Source organism: Camelus bactrianus, chromosome 1 (genome assembly GCF_048773025.1).
Source record: "Camelus bactrianus isolate YW-2024 breed Bactrian camel chromosome 1, ASM4877302v1, whole genome shotgun sequence".
Lineage (NCBI taxonomy): Eukaryota > Metazoa > Chordata > Mammalia > Artiodactyla > Camelidae > Camelus > Camelus bactrianus.
This window is the reverse complement of record NC_133539.1, coordinates 2,025,598-2,042,413: the sequence shown is the minus strand read 5'-3', so window position 1 is coordinate 2,042,413 and position 16,816 is coordinate 2,025,598. Positions and strand designations below refer to the sequence as shown.

Sequence of the window (16,816 nt, the reverse complement as noted above, 5' to 3'; positions counted from 1 at the left end):
AGTGGTGCAGAAAAGACAAAAGAAAGGACTTAGTATTCATTCGTGGTAAAAAGGAAAGAAAGAAAGCGAAAGCAAAGCCAAAAAAAAAAAAAAAAAAAAAAAAAAAAAAGACCGCAGCAGTCCAGAACAGAGAAGACGCCCTCAGCCCAGTAAAGGGCTCTGTGGAAGGCCTGTCGCGAGTGTCCTGCCTGATGGGGAGAGACCGACGGTGTCCTTCCGGGCGGGGAGCCAGGAGAGGACATCTGCTCTCACCTCACTCAACATTGTCCTCGAAAGGTAAGGCAAGAAAAGAAAGAAGAGACATACAGCATGGAATAAAAGAAGTAAAATTGTCTTTATTCACAGATGACATGCTGGCCGATGTGGGAAATGCTAAGAAACCCACAAGAAAGTTACTAGACCAATGGATGGGTTTGGTGACGTTACGGGACACCAGGTTATTACAACAAACTGATTTTATTTCTGTGCACCAGCACTGAACATATAAAAGCTGTAATAAAACACCATTTATAATAGCATCAAAAGTGTGAACGTCGGGAGGATCAATCTAACAAAATGGTGCCAGAGAAACCGAAGACCTAAGTAAACGGAGAGAGATGCTCTGTGAATGCGCCGCAGGACCCGATGTTCTTAAAATGCCGATCTACCGGAATTGATACATAGATCCGGTGCAGTCACAATCAAAATCCTGGCAAGGCTTTTTGTAGAAAGTTACAGACTTAGTCTAAAATTTACATGAAAATTCAAGGACCTGGGAGAGCCGGGCTAATTTTGAAGAGACACACAAAAGAGTCCCTGGTTTTCAGACTTCCTCTGTTGCTACAGTAATCTAGACCCCGTGGAAGTAGCAAAAAAAGTGTAGATGAAGATCAACAGAATGGAAAGATTCCAGAAACAAAGCCACACATTTATAGTCACTTCATTTCCAACAGAAGTTCCAACATAGTTCAGCGGAGAAGCGAGCGTGTTGTCAATAAACATACCAGGACCGTCGCACAGCTGTGTATAAAGCTGAACCTTTGCCCAACTTCGTCCCATGTTAAAAAACTAACTCAAAGTGGATCACAGATCTAAGCGTGCAAGCTAAAACTGTAAGATTTATAGAAGAAAAAAGTGGTATCTACATGCAGTGTAATATTACTCAGCCTTAAAAACAAAATTCTGACCCACGCTACAACATGGATGAGCCTTGAGGGGAAGTAAGCCAGACACGAAAGGACAAATACTGTGTGACTGCACCTTCGTGTCAAGTTCCCGGGGTCGGAAGGTCAGGTGGGGAGTGCCAGGGGCTGGGCCAGGGCTGGTGGGCGAGTGTCGCGGGCCGAGTTTGTCTGGGAAGAGGGACAGGGTCTGTGGGTGGACGGTAGTGATGGTTGCACACACTGCGAACGTACTTGATGCCACTGACCTGTGCGCTTAGACGTGGTTCCAGTGGTGACTTGTGTGTGTGTTTTACCACAATTTAAAACAAGCAAACAAAAACAAGGGCTAAATTAGCCAGTAGGCTGGGATTTTGCTTGCTGATTGCAGCCAAGCTGTGTGGCAGGAGGGCTGGTCTGGTCTGGAGAGCCCATCCCGCCGGGTTTGGGGGTCTGGGGGGCAGCGGGTGTGCAGCTGAGGCCGCAAGGTCGCTGTGCGGGGAACCAGGGCCCAGAGGGCCCCCCGCCTGGAGGCCAGTCTGCTCGGCCTCCTCTGTGGGAGGCAGCTCACTGTCAGCTGCTCTGGGAGCCCGCGGGGAGGTTGAAATTGCTTTGCAGTCCTTCCTGGGGCGTGACCTGTGGGCCTCTCTGGTTTGTTCATTTATGGGCCATCTGTTGGGCCTCCTTATGAGGCGGGGGGCAGCAACAGTGCTCGAAAAGGCCCAAACAGGCTGTCCCTGCTGTTTGCTTGTCGGTGGCCGGTTGGGTACATCGGGAAACAAGGCACATCCGTCACTGTCTGTCTCCCTGAGGTGCAGGCTCTGATGTGACGTGGCTGCGTGTGGCTCACTCACGCTGTGTCTTTCCTGCGCAGGTGAATCTGTGCTTGTGCCTTTCACTCTCGGGCCTTCAAGTCGGAGCCTTCTGAGGACGACTCTGCCCCGCTGCCCCGCTGCCCCCGTGCCGCGGTGAGTTAGGGGAGGCGCCTGACGCTTGAGCCACGTGTGTGTGCGTGTCCATGTGCGTGTGCTTATTTCTGTCCCCCAGAGCAGCGCTGGAGTGGGTCTTGCCCCGCGCCCCGGGCCTGCTCTGTTGGCAGACACGGAAGTCTGCCACCTGGAGAGCCAGGCCTGCCCATCCGGCTTTGATGACATGGAAGGGGCCCTTGGGGCGCGGTCCGGCCTTAGTGTGTAGTTGGTTGATTTTCTTAAAGGGGTGAATACTTTAAAGGTTTCCTCCAGCCAAAGGATATTTATTATAATCAGTTCCCATTTGGCCCAAATCCAAATGAAAAAGTTCAGGCAGAGCAGTTTCTTTCCCCTTCTGTCCTTTCCTGGGGGGACGAGCTAAAATTGCAGGGGCACCTGTGGGGGCATCTGTGGGCATCACCCCGCAGACCTGGAAGTCCCTGAGTCTTTCTGTCTGTCTCTCTTTTAATGGAAGCATAGTTGGTTGCGCGCAGCACGGTGATTCAGTCATGCACGTACGTGTCTTTGAGATGGATGCAGCTGCCCAGTTCAGACATCCAGGGTGGACGTATGATCTGGTGGTCAGAGTGCACGTTTTCCAGGAGAAGGAGAGCCCTGTTTGCCATCGGAGCCTTCTGCTTCTGCAGGGAGCTCCCCTGGGAAGCCCAGTGTTAACCAGGTGTCCCTAGTTATCTGGGACTGAGGACAGAGCCTGTCCCACAGAGTGACCTCGAGTGACCTGGGTGCTCTCCTGTCCTCCGTGTCCTGACTCCGGGCAGCCCAGGCCTTTTAGGGCCCATGCTGACCACCTCCCTTCTGCACCGGCACCCAGACGTTTTGGGATCTGCTGTGTGAGGTGCCTGAGCGACGGGCTCCTTTTGTCTTAATCAGCCTCGACCAGGAGGCCTCTTCCTGCTGCTGCTTCTTGGGCCCGGGCGACATCTGTCTCCTAGCACCCCTTCTGCAGGGAGCGAGTCCAGCCGTTCTGTTTGGCAGTTTACACGGTTAGCTCGTGGTCCCCAGCTCTTGGTGGGCGGGCAGTTCCACCTCCTGTCACAGTGACCCTGCGTGCTGGGAGCTGCTCGTCACTCAAGGACAAGCCCCTGGGGTGGGGCAGGGTCAGTGCAGCCCAGGGCTGGTCTCCTGCTTTCTGTGTTTATGGTCCTGCCTGGTTACCAGTCGTGTTGCTTGAATACATGAATGGCACCGCTGTTCCTCCTCAGTGTTCAAATTAAAATTACTTTGCTTAGTGTCTCTTTATAATTAAATGTTTTATTATGCATGCTCATCGGATAACCGGTGACAGATGTGAGACCCATGACAGCCCTCAGCCCCTGCGTTCTCTGAGCGTCTCCAACGTCCCGAGTCAGCAAAGGTGTAGTCGCCTTTTTTGCTCATTACTGATTCAGTACCCAGTTATGGTTTCCACTGTTACACTGTTGCAAGCTGATATTCTGTGCAAAAGAAAGCCAAACTACATTGTATCCTAAAATTGAGTGCTCCGTGTGTTCCTTCCCTTTTGATTATCACCTGGCAACGGGGCAACTGTACTCGGCAGAAAGGAGAATTTCCTGTAACTGCCCTCGCCCCGGGCGGCGGCGCGGGAGCTGTGGGTGGCACCAAGAGCCTTTTGATCTGTGAAGTGTATTGCGTTGTGTAAGGCAGGCATGTCGTCAGCAGGGGTTTGTTTCCGGGGGGAGAATGGCCGAGGTCACTGGCTATCAGGCAGCCCTCTCCCAGAAGGATGGAATTTGGGAGGTTGGAGACGGGAATCAGTCTCATCTCCGTCTTTTCTGAGGATGGGGCCTCTACGTTCCCTAACAATTGAGGACTGGAAAAAGAACCAGTAACTTTATGCTTTTCAGCTACGGAACGATACCAGATCGGATTCACAACCCAGCATCCAGGTTAACTCAACGTTTACAGAAACGACTTCCAGTTACGTGCACACAACCTGCCGTTTCATAGAGGCAGGGAAGAGGCAGCAGCACGCCCCCCGCCCCAGGCTGCTGTCGCCGGTGTTGGAGTTTAAAAGCAAACTGTTTGCTGATGGCTTGAGCTGGTACCTCTCCAAAGACGTCCAAATGTCTCATAAACACCCAGAAGGACGTGCACCCTCATTAATCGTCAGAGCAACGAGAGTTACAAAGCCCAGTGTGGGGTCTGTGTGGCCCGTGGCTGCGGAGGGGAGACGGAGCTGGCGGCTGCGGGTGAGGAGCGGGGGGCTCACTCGGCGTCCTGGTGGCCACAGCCTGGTCTGACCCCTTGGAGAACTCTGACACTCTTACTAGGAATGCCGGCGGAGCTGAGCACCTTAAAACCCCTCATCACTCAGTTCTCTCCCGCTCTGTGCCGAGTGACTCTTATTTGTGTTTTTCCGATGAGGACGAGCCCTTTGCCTGCTCTCGCCTGCCCCGTGGCCCCTCTGGGGTTCGGAGCCCCTGCCCTGCCCTGGAGGACACTCGTGCTGGCAGTCACGTCCTGCGCCAGCCCTGCGGAACCAGCCATCGCTGCCCTGGTGGGAGAGGCCGGGAGACCCCTGGGGCCCGGGCTGTGGGGCGGTCCTCCACGTGGACCCCCAGGCACTGACGCTCCTGAGAACCAGCCCAGCGTGGCCCCGGGCAGAGCGCTCAGTCACTGGCTGTGGCCCCTAACTGACAAACCGCAGGACAAAGCAAGCGTCTCTTCTGTGTAATTACTGCAGGTTTGGCTCGTGCTGGTTTCCGCCAACTCTCCTTACAGGTTTAAGATGATCAGAAGGCTTTCCTTAGTCTGTCTTGGGCACTGATGCTGAAACCCCAGCCCTCCTGCCGTGGCCCATGTGGACCATGGACTCAGAACCGAGTGCAAGGCCCTCACGCCCTCAGGGAGGGGCCCTGCAGCCGGGGTGCGGGAGGTGGGCACAGGGAGGAGTCGGTGGGAGCCCCTGCCCGGCTCCACCCTGGCCCGAGTTTGAGGACGGGCTCTCTTTGCTCTAAAGGCAACATGAGGGGCCGAGCAGAGGGCTCAGACTGTGACCGCCAGGTAGTGTCTAGAGAAGACGTGGCCCCTACAGGGTAAGCTTTTTCCTTAGAAAACAGTCTTGCCGGTGTTCAGCGTGATTGGTGGGACTGTCGTACCCGCTGCAGAGACAAAAGATGGGCGCTTTATAAGCAAGCAAGATAATTTCTGTTAATATTTAAATTTTAATCAAAGAAGTGATACGTGCTTATAAAAATAAAACACAGAACCAAATCTGATAAATAATCAAAATTTTATTCTTTACTCCACCCGAATCCCACCCTTTTTCCTGGAGGGAACTGCTATAGATGGCTTGTGGTTTGTCCTTCCAGAGCTTGTCAAAACACACATGAGAACATACCTGCACAGCGTTTCTAAACCTGTGTCTGCCCGTCACAACGTGCATCTGTGCAACGTGATTGTTAACTTCCTTGGGAGCCTTAGTGCACACAGACCCACCTCATTTAAAAACTTGACTTCCTCTTTTATGCGTATATGCTAAAGAGCTGGGTATACACGTGTGTCCACACGCATGCACACATGTACACACACATGCTTTACAGGAAGTGTCTGGTAATGGTTTCAGAGCACAGGTCATAGTTTATTTGGACCAGAGTACGCTTTCCAGAGATGTGTTTGCGTGTCTCAGAAGGCGTCGTAGAGCCAGCACGCTCGGACTCGTGTTGAGGGAGGGGCTGGCGGGGGCCGGGGGCGCGGTGGAGCTGGTCCGCGGAGACGGCCGCGAGGGCCCCGTGCCTCTGCCGTGTCGGACCGGCCCCGCCCGGCCCAGCTGCCCGACCCGCTGGAAGGTGGACTCTGCCCCCTGCCCGCGTGGCGTCTCTGGCTGGTGCAGTTCCTAAGTTTGCAGGGGGCGAGGGGGGAGGCCCTGCATGAACAGTGGCCTGGGCCAGAGTCCCTTTCCACCAGGGAGTGTCTGCTTTCTGGAACATTCCACGCTGTTCCTCTTGTGATGTGCACGCACGTCTGCAGGCATTTTATTGCCTGGTCGCCAGTGCTCGTTAGTGAGGCCGCATCCTTCAAGCACCTAAAGTCCGAGCATGGCCGGGCTTCCGCTGACTCCGCTTGTCCGCGAGGCCGCGGTATCGGGGCCCTGTCTCTTGTCCCATGGACGCTGATGGCCTGGCAACGCTTCATCTCTTGTGAATAGACCTGAAAACCGGAGAACCCTCTTGAATCCCCAGGTCCCAGCACCAGGCATCCTGCCACCTGCCTGGCTCCGCGCCAGCAGCTCCAACTGGGGCAGGAGTGGGGCTGCGCCTGGGGGACGCGTCTCCTGGGGCCAGGGTTCCCTGAGCCGCCGCCCCCACTTGGCGTTGCCTGAAGTGGTCTCCCGTGGAAACGTCGGGACAGAGGCAGGCAGGGGACCGTGGTGCTCAGACAGCCCTGGATGCTGAAGGAAGACCTGTCGCCTCACACACCTGGGGCCCCTTCTTGGTTTTAGTGCCACTTCGTGTCTTTCTGGTCCCTCCAGCGACGTGAGCATCTCCCAAGGAAGCCCCTGGCAGGCCCGGCGGGGAGGCACTGCCAGCCTGAGTGCTGCTGCCAGCCCACCGGCACCCCGTCCTCACCAGGGACTTGCCTCAAGAACTTACTGGATCTTCTGTGTAGACAGTCTTGTCATCAACGAATGACAAGAGCTTGTTTTCTTCTTTTAAGTCCTATTTCTCTTACTTCTTTATGTGTCTTGTCACAGTGGCTGCGGTAAGATCTCTGAGCAGCAGGAGCCTCGGTGGCAGAGGCCTGTAAGCAGCTATGAGTGGGGTTGAACTCACCCTCTGCTTTTCCCGAATCTAATGACACGATCGTGTCGGTTTTTTCCTTTTATCTCTTGCTGACAGTAACTAGATTTCTTGATTTTCTGTGGTAGACCATTCCTGTGTCCTGGTATAAACCAGATTCGGTCAAGTGTGCTTTGGTGACTACATGGCTGGAATCACTTTGCTAATGCACATTGTTGCCAGTGGCCCATCTGTGTTCACGCACGTGACCGGCCGGTTAAGTAATGGGCATTTTGCCTGCTTCCTGCTGTTTGCTGGAGTGGCCCTAGTGTTTGTCCTTTAAGTAAACACTGACTCTGGGTCTTAGGTACTGTCACTTCGCAGGGAACTATACAGTGAGTGTGCCATCTCGGGGGGAAGCGTGTAGTGAGCATATGTAATACTTCCAGTTGCTCTTACTTTTTTGAGTGTTTTAATCAGGAAGTGAAGTTAGATTTTGTTAAATTACCTGCCTAGCATTCTTTTTAAAGATATAGGATGGATTTTATTGATAGATTGTCCACTATCAAACCATCCTTGCATTCATGGAATAGACCCCACTTGGTCACGATGTATTGTTTTTTAATGTGCTGTTAGATTCTGTTTGCTAAATTTTAATTTAATTTTAATTTGCTAATTTTTAAGGGAATTTTTATGTTTGTATTCGTAAGTAAAGAGCAATGAATCTCAAATATTTGGTCTCTTTACCAATAATCTTAAAGAATTATTGAAGGCCCTAAAGAACTTTTGCTTTTGTGAGTTGTATCTACTGTGGTTCTCAGCAGGGGGTGGGCCTTCTCCCACCCAAGGGGACATGCGGTGTGATCAGGAGATGTTTTTGGCGGACACAGTGTGTGTGGCGGGCTGCAGCTGCCGCATCTAGTGGGGGATTCAGGGACGCTGCCAGGTATCCCACGAAGCCCAGGGCATCCCCACAGCAAAGGAGCACCTGGTCCAAAATGGCATTTGTGTCACAGTTGAGAAGCTCTGCTGCTGATGTGTAATAGTTTAAAAATTAACCCTGAGAGCATTTCAAAATACTTATTAAATAATTCCTTTAAAAGAGCAGCAATAAACTCATTACATGTTCACATAAATAACATTTTTATAAAGAAAACCTATGCTTTCCTAAACTGAAAAAAGTATAGTGAGGAGAGGGGCATTGTCTTATATTTTGGCAATGCAATTAATCTCTCAAATGTCTTACCTGTTAGGGGACCCCCGAAATAGCTGCTTCTGCATTCAGACTGTTTTACTGGGTTGTTTGATGAAGGTTGATACGGAAAATTCTGCCTCACCAAGTGCGTGCTTGGAAAACTAAGGACTCTCAGATCTAACAACGGGGTCTTGGGAACCCCTGGGGTCCTCACATCACACTTGAGAACCATTGATTTAGACACGTTTCCTCCCTGCTGCCTGCCTTCTTCATTCTTCCTGGATTCAGTCTCACACTTGCTTCATAAAAAATCATTTGGAAATTTTCCTTCCTTCTCTATGTTCTTGAGGTTAAATCATTGTAAGACAATCTGTTCTTACAGGATTGGTGGAATTCTCTTGTGAAATCACCTGGGTTTGGTAGCTTTCATTAGTGGTAACGCTGACAGATACCTCTTTTAATTCTATAAAAATAGGTCTGTTCAGACTTTCTATCTTTTCTGGGGTCACTGTTTTTGTAAATTTTTTCTATTAGAAAATTACCTGCTTCATCTAGGTTTCCAAATTTATCTGCATAGAGATGTGCAATTATTTCCATGATTTAAAAAAATTGTCTTCTTTTGAAGGTTATTCTCTCCTTTCTTATTTTATGTATTTTGTTCCCCCTTTTCTTAGTTTATTTTTATTGCTATGAGGGACTCATCTGTTTTATTGATGTTTTCCAAAACCCACTTTTAAAGTTTAGCTGTTAATCGGAATGCTTTTTCTCTCTCTCTCTTTTTTTTTTTTTTTTTTTTTTTTTGCTTTTGCCTTTATTAATTCCATCAGTTACTCTTTCATTTTCTTCTGACTTTCTGAATCGGAGCCTCCACTCTCTTATTTTCATGCTTTCGTTTCTAAAGACTTAAAGTATTTAATGTGATAAATTTTCCTCTAAACACTGCTTTAGTTTTCATTATGTTTCTAGAAATTCTGCAGCTTGGGTTTCTACTTCCCCCGGGAGGAGCATCTTAGAGGAAAACATTTACATCTGTTGGGAGCCCTTTCTGTTTCCTGATTTTATTTATAATTTCTAGGGAATATTGTTTGTGTTTAGTTACTGTTTGGCATTTGTTGAAAATTTCTTGGTTGCGTATTTTAGGGGCTCTGTTCACCAGTGTTTCCATGAGCAGCTGGAAGGGGGGGCAGCCTCACTTACCAAGCACAGGATTGGCTGCACGTCCTCGGAGTCCACTCCATCAGTCTTGCTGTTACAGCTCCTCTGGTCCTTCTGACCACTGTTCTTTTCTGGGTTGAAAGAGATGTATTAGTGTCTCCTATTATTAGCGCCTTTGATTTGTTCCTGTGGCGTCCCCAGTAATTTCTGCTTTATGAAGAGTGTTGCTGGATTACTTGGCCCGCGGGTGTTAACCTGCTGCATCTTCCTTAAGAACGTTAGTCCGGAGCATCATAGGCGTTCCTGGTTTGTCTCATTGCATTTCGCTCGCCTGGTTGTTCTCTGACACTGAGGTCTTGCCCCTGTTGTGGGGGCGTTTCCTGAGTGCACCCTCATTCCTCGCTTGCAGCCGCGCTGAGTAATTCTCTTACACCTCGCAGGGCTGGGTTCTGTTTCATAAGCTGCTGTGAAACTATTTCCCTGTTAGGAGCTGATCTTAGCCCCGCGTACTGACCGATAGGATGCACGTGTTTGGATTAGTGCTGTCGGTGTTCTGTGCATTTGGGGGGTAAGCACAGAGAGGCTGCTGCCCGCACAGCACACGCACGGCGCAGACACGGTGCTCCATGCACGCAGTGCTCTCTCCCGTCGCCCTTCTGGTGTTTTGCCTTGTGCTGCTTGGTGGTGCTGCCCTGATGGTTGGGGCAGTGTGTGTTCTGCCTTAGTGGCTACCTCATATGAATGCCTTTACGTCAGATCCTGAGTTCCCCCTTTTGGATACTATCTGTCCTTTCTCTACTAAGAGGGACAATAAAATGCCCTGTGACCTCCCCGTCCCCAAGGCTTTCCCTCCCCCGGCACCTGGTCCCGCCGCCCCTGCACACCTGAGCTGTTCTTGCCGGTCGCTCAGCTGCCCCGACGTCGTTTTACCTGCCGTGGTGGGTGGAATGATGGCACCCTGCTTGGTTATCGGAGCACATAGCATGTCCCGTTGGGTCAGCCCTCTCTGCCTGGCCTTCTCTCTCCACCTGAACGTCCTGGTGGCTCAGCCACGTCTGGATCAGTCGTGGGCACGGGTTTGGACTGTCCGTGTGAACGGAGCCACTCTTCCCCGGGTCCCAGCCCCTGTCACCCCTCCAGGACCTCTTGCCTGCAAGCTGTTTCTGCATCTTACTCTGGTACCCAGTGCTCGCTCCGTGGGCGTTTGTCTGCGTGTCTTTCCTTTGCCTTCGGTTTCAGTCTTTCTGTGACATCATGTCTTAGCGTCATTTGTCTCTTGTGAATCTAGTGGGCTGCTGGGTTCTTAAACTGCTGGTGAGACTCACTGTGGTCACTGATGGACTTGGACTTTCTACTTCATCACCTTCATCATTCATCTTCCTTCTCCTTTGTTCTCCTGCCTTCTCTTGACTTTAATCTGTTAAATGTGCTCATCAGCTCCTGTCCTCGGAGCGGTGCCCTTCTGGCAGCAGGAGGCCTGGTGCACGGAGATACAGAGCATTGGTGTCTGCTTTCTTCCCAAATAGCACGGAGACCTGAGAACTGGGATTTGGGCTCACAGTGTTTTCAAGCCCTGATTCTGGAGCACAAGCCACCCTGTGCCAGGTGTTTGCCCCTCTGTGCTCTCATGGAGCCTCCGCCATGGCTCCTGGGCTCTGGGCGTCTTCTGCAGGTGAGGATCGGGGTGCTCGGAGAAGTGACTCTGGGCCGCCACGCCCGCCCACCACTTCCGTCCCTGCCCTCCCAGGGCCGTGCCTTTTGTCCTGTTCCTTCTCCACTCCAGACGCCTGTACTTTCTGAGCCTTCACCCTGCTGGCACCCCCGAGCCTGGGGACCCTTCCTGCGGCAGCTTTCTGGACTGGCCGGCAGGTGTCCTGTGCGGTGACACGCCTGTTCCTCGCGTGTGTGTGCGTGTGCGTGTGCGTGTCTTCCTGTGTGAAGGTGGGGTTCGGGGCTGCCGTCCTGTCCCAGCTCCGGTGACACTAGCAACTTGGCAAGATGTTGGCTTTATCAGGGCAGTGAATGGCCTTGGAGCAGTTCCACTGTTTGGTGCTTTGACAGCTTGTTTTCAGTTGATGATAAAATTTGCGATTGGTGGCTTTCCTCCTGTTAATCAGTAAGCAGCTCCATGCTGCCGGCTCTCTCAGCCGGGTCTCCAGGGACCGTGCTTACCGCCTTCTGACCCCAGAGTCCCAGGATGGGCCAGGCGGGCGTCGGGAGCTGGGCGTGTGCTGCAGCCACCGCGGGGGACAGCTGTGCTGGAGGACATTCCGCGGGGGTCCAGCGGTAGGTGCAAGTGTCAGGGTGTCTTTTTACTGGTTTCTCCACATCTTGATCCTGTTTTTGTGAGGATTTAGCAAACATCTGATAGATTGTTGTGAGAACATGGGCTTCTTTGTTTGGAGTAAATTCTGTCTAGTGAAAAAGATTTCCCCTTTTGTGAATTAAAATCCTTAATCCCAGGATCTGGGCTTGAGGAGAGGAAGCTGGAGGAAGGAGGGGGTTTTGGTGGCTGGTGCCAGTGAGACGTGCCAGGAGGTAAGAAATTGTGGGTCGGGGGGCGCAGTTTGCTTTCCGGGCCGCTTGCAGTGGGCGTGTGCCCCTCAGTGAGGACACCTTCCGATCCCAGATAGGCAGGGGCAGGAGGGTCCCTGAGAGAAGTGTCTCAGGACAGCAGAAGAGCCAGGCCCATCGGGCACGCCTCCACCCTGCTCCCCCAGGTGAGGGAGTGGAGACTCAGAGAGGTCCATCTGTCTGTCAAGGTCACACACTCCTGGGTGGAGAGGCCGGGATTGGAACCCAGGTAGTGCCTTCCGTGTTCTCTGCTGCTTTCAGAGGAGACGAGAAGTTTGTGCTGACCCGGAAGACCTTCCTGGTACGGTGTCTTAGTCCGTCCAGGCTGCCGTAACAGAAAACCGCAGACAGGGCTGGCACACAACAGACGTTTATTTCTCACAGTTCTAGAGGCTGGAAGTTCAAGGTCAGGGTGCCGGCAGACTCGGTGTCCGGTGAGGACCCGCTTCCTAGTTCATAGGCAGCCGTCTTCTCGCTGGGTCCTCGTGTAGTGGAAGGGGCGGGGGGCTCCCCGGGGTCTTTTACAAGGGGCTCCACCCTCACGACCTAATCACCCCGAAGGCCCCACCGCACGTGCCATCCCACTGGGGACGACTAGGAGTTCAGCCGTGATTCTGGGGGAGGCGCGGCCCACCCACAGCACAGGGCGCTGAGTGAGGAGGCCAAGTTGCGGAGGCCGCAGCATCACGGTGTGTGGTAATTTGAAACTGCCACGCTCAGAAGCTACATGGGTCCGAAGAAGAGACACCAGAGTGGCAGTAGTCGGCCCCGGGGTGGGACGGGGCTGAGAGCAACTCTTCCCTTCTTACTATGTACTTCTGCATGGTTTCAAAATTTTATGGCAAAAAAATGTATTCCACTTACCAATTTGCAGAATCTCGCCAATTTGCAAAATCTTCAAAAAACAGAGTTGTGGGTGTTTTGTACTCGAGACATTTCACCGGAGCTGGAGGGCTGGGGCGCCAGGACCACGCTGCGCCTCGCACGGCGCCAGGACCACGAGGTAGTTCTTGCAGGTGCTTCTGTGCTCTGTGTACGTCTTCTCACTGCTGTCGCCACTGGACTGTCACCGCCCTCTGAGGGCCTCCTGCCGACCAGTCCTGACCTGCAGAATCTTAGGAAAGTCAGTGTGTTTTATCTGAATGCCTGGGTGGCCACGGGCCGGAGCGCTGCCCCACGTCCTTGGAAGGCTTGTAGGTTGGCCCCATGTCTTAGATCAGAGCTGGTGGTCTCCCAGCGCCCCCCGCCCCACAGCAGGTGAGCCCCCCACGTGGCAGCCTTGTCCCCGGCCCCGTGCCGTTGCCCCCTGTGCGTGGCCCTCGAGGGTAGGCACTGCAGGATAAGTGCAGCCGCACAAACAGGGCTGCGCAGTCTTCCCGAATGTGCTTCAGAGCACTGGGGACTTGGCCGCGGGCTTTCCTGGGCTCGCACCTCAGGCTGTTTACCTGTGTTTGGTTTGCCTAGTAACCCGCGTCCTCCGAGGTCCCGGGGTGGATTGGAAGGACATTGAATCAGCTGGTCCCCGAGAGCGCCAGCCTCCTCCTGGGCCCTCCGCCATCACCGGCTCCTTTACCCCAGAGCCGGGCAAAACAAAGAGCTTTCCACGTGTCGGTTTATTTCGGTTATTTACTTATTTGCTCATGTATTTAAGCTGTGGAAGGGCAGGCTGGGTTGAAGCGTGGAGTGTGAGAGCTCCAGGCGAGGGGCCGGAAGCCGCCTCCCCCGCGTGTTCAGGGCTGGTTCCCGCACGCGGGTCGAGCGACTTCTCCGGGAAGTGCTTGGGCTGCGGACACGGCCTCTCCTTGCTTCCTCTGGGGCCCTAGGAGAAAGCTCAGGAAACTCATAACCTTTCTAGGTAAGCGCTGCCGGCAAACACCAGGAGCTCCGTGGCCGGCGATCAGTGGAAGGATGTGCTGGGCGTGAGAAGGAGGTGTGGGCCTGACGTTCTCCGCAGAAGGAGCCCCACGAGGCCTTGGGGGCCCGGGGGGCCGTTAGTGAGAGTTTTGGGCGCCTTGACCCTAAGTGGGTCGTGTGGCCGCTGTCTGAGGGGTCTCCCCAGCTCGAGTGCTGGGCCAACGGACAGACAGGCTGCAGGACCAGCGCCGTCCCAGCAGGCTGGCGGCATCTCGGTAACCCAGTGAATGCAGCAGGACCTGGTGAGGGGGACGCCGCCCGGGGCGGGTGTTCTGCCCGCACCGAGAGCCAAGAGCCGGGGCCCAGAGCAGAGGAGGGCTTAGAAGCGGGTTTTGTCCTGAAACCTGAGCCTCGAGCCTTGTTGCTGTTCCTCTGAGTGTAGGCGGGGCCCGTCCTCCTAAGGTCTGCAGGAAGACCGCGGGGCAGGTGACTGTGCCTTAACAGGTGGAGAAGCCGGGACCGACTGCAGGCGCCCTGGCCCCGGGAACTGCTGGGGACGGGAGGTGCCAGGCTCGTCCCTGGGGCGTCTGGGGTGGAACTAACCCTGGGGCAGCCAAGGGCTCAGGGGCCTCGTTGGCTAAACTGGTTTCAGGCCCTGGGTCTGCCGGTGATTTGGTGACCTTGGGCAGAATCCTGTGGAGTTGGCAGAGTTACTGTGATCGTGAAATAAATAATTCTCACGCAGTTCCTGTCGCTTGGCGTGACCTTGGTGTGGCCCCCGTGGCCTCCTGTTGGGCTGTCTCGCGTCTGCTCTCCACGTGAGTGTTGGCCCTGCGTTTCCGGGGCAGGAGCTTATGGGACCCCAGATCCTGGGGACGGGGTCTGAGTCTCGTTAGGGCTCTGCCTCGTGGGCCCCGACGGCCGCCTGTTGTCCTTGGGGTCAGACAGCAAGGGGTCCTCTGCGGGACGAGGAGTATCAGCGGGGGTTAATGTCTTTTTGAAACTGCACAGTGATAGCGACTGCCTGTTCATCCTTCCGTACTTCTGCGAGTCTGGTGGGCGTGATGACCGCTGCTAGCCCAGGGTGACAACCAGCCACCCCTGAGCGTCTGTCACGCAGCTGCGGACGGAAGGGAATGTGGGAATGTCGTAAGAGTCATCTGGTCTAAGGAAGGGTTCACCAAGCTTTAAAAACATACCTTTCATGTTGCTGCTCTTTGGAAACCACCAGAAAATTCTGTCAACATGCTCCCTGGTCTTTTAATATTTTGGTATAAATCATTGATTTTCAGGTCCAGGGAAATAATCTAGAGATCCTATATTCCAGTGACATTTTCTCGTGTGATACTTGTTCTTGGGCAGTGAAATCTGAGCAGTAGTGGAGGTGACGTTGGCTCCTGGGGTGGCTCTCAGCCGAGGGCGGTGAGGGTCCTTCCCTCGGGGAGCCCCGAGCCCCAGCAGGCAGGCCCCTGACAGGGGGTCTCCGTCCAGCAGAAACACTGCGCAGGGGGACTTGGGCAAAATTCCTGTGCCAGCCTTTATTTCAGAATAAATGAAACCGAGAGACTGAACGTTCAGGTTTGCTGCGTTTCACACAAGTCACACGGAGCGTCGCAAACAGCGGCAGCTGCCCCCGCGTCCCGCGCAGTCTGAGGCTGTCCTTCCGGCTGGTTCACGGCTGGAGAGAAATCTCGGGTGTTCCTTTTAACCTCCTTCGGAAGTGATACGGGGGCGGTGGTGATGGCATCGTGAGAGATGCCCGCTTGGTGCTCAGGCCAGGCACCCTCCCAGCTGCCTCCCTGGGGACCGTCTAAGGCCTCCCCCAGTCGTTGATGTGGGTGCAGCTGTCACCCCCACTTTACAGCAGGGAAGACTGAGGCCCAGCTTGGGGGGGGCACCTGGCCAGATGGCCACGTCTGCTGTGCACCCCTCACCGGGACTCTTTCTAGGACCCGCTGAGACCCTGAAGGTCCACAGTCCCAGGGAGCCCAGGGGTCAGGGCCACATCGGCCAGACAGCCTGTTCCCCAAGCCGCTGCGCCCTCAGTGTCAAACACTGGGCTTCGCAGGTGTGGGAGCGATGCAGGCTTAGCCTGACCGTTCTGTCCTCCATCCCCACACGTCCTCAGAGAGCACTGGGCCCAAGGGACGGTCTAAGGCCCGTCACTGCCCACCCAGGGCCCAGCGTCCAGTGCAGAACAGAGGAGGACAGACCCAGCTCAGCCCCTGGAGGAGCCCCCAGGGGTGCGGTCTGAGGACAGAGGCTCCGAGGGGCCCGAAGCCACGTGGGCCACCGACCCTCCACCCCTGAGCTTGCCTGGTGCCCTGCGGACACGGCAGGAGGCTGGGAACGGGATGTGGGGAGTGTCTTAAAGGCCTGGTCAGAAGGCGACCATTGAGGATGCCGCCAGCAGCAGCCAGTTGGGCTGTGGCCTGTCTCCTGCGGTACAGGGGCCGACCTTGGTGGTGGAGGAGGCCCGGAGGCACCAGCAGACACAGAGGGGGCAGAGCCAGCCGGGCCACAGAACGTCCTCACAACAGCTTTTTAAATGAGAACTGGTTTCAGGGCAGAGGGCGAATCCAGATGCCACCAGTCGTGGGTCAGTCAAGGGCACCTGCCGCCCTTCCTGGAGCTCCGAGCCAGACAGCCTCCCGGGCAGCGTCCCCGACCCGAGAACAGATGCCACGAGGACCCTGGGTCTGCCGGACGTCAGGTGGCCCGTCATGGTCATGCAGACGGAGATCAGGGAGCCGCTCTGAGAGAGGAGGGCTCTGTCATTTTTCATCAGAAGATGGAGGCGGTGTCCTTCCTCGGGGAACCGCCCCCCCCCCCCAAGCCAGGTCAGCACTTCCTCCGGCTGCTCTGGGGATTAAGGACGCGGGAAGCCTCATCCAGTGGGACAGTCCTCAGGGCAGCCCTCCCAGCCCCTCCCATGGACTATGTGGGGAGCAGTGGCCGCCTCCTCTCCTGAGAGCATCTCGGGCCCGGAGCCGGAGGCCGGGGTGCAGAACCGAGTATCAGAAGAAGCCTTACGGCAGCCTGTCTGAGGCCCCAGGACAGCAGCCTCGGGTCACACGGGGTGCCAGAGCACTGCAGACTCACCGTGGAGCACAGGGCAGGTCCTCTGCTGTGCAGAGCCCGGGGCTGCGAGTGGGCGGGGGGTGCGGGGGCGCTGGGAGCTGCTGGGGCAGC

The 16,816-nt window shown here is 54.7% G+C and overlaps 1 protein-coding gene across 3 annotated transcripts in view; it reads left to right on the top strand.

Annotated features, from left to right (window-relative positions):
* The window catches only part of AGPAT3 (1-acylglycerol-3-phosphate O-acyltransferase 3), a 78,735-nt gene that overhangs the window by 20,747 nt on the left and 41,172 nt on the right, over nt 1–16,816 (top strand). Inside the window, exon 2 of one of the 3 annotated variants that reach the window (XM_074344289.1) lies at nt 2,014–2,107. The exons of 1 other annotated variant lie outside the window; for it this stretch is intronic. The gene's annotated coding sequence lies outside the window, so the exon portion shown is untranslated. Of the gene's footprint in view, nt 1–2,013; nt 2,108–11,337; nt 11,483–16,816 lie in introns of those variants that run through there. One more of the 3 variants, XM_074344386.1, reaches the window with a different exon arrangement.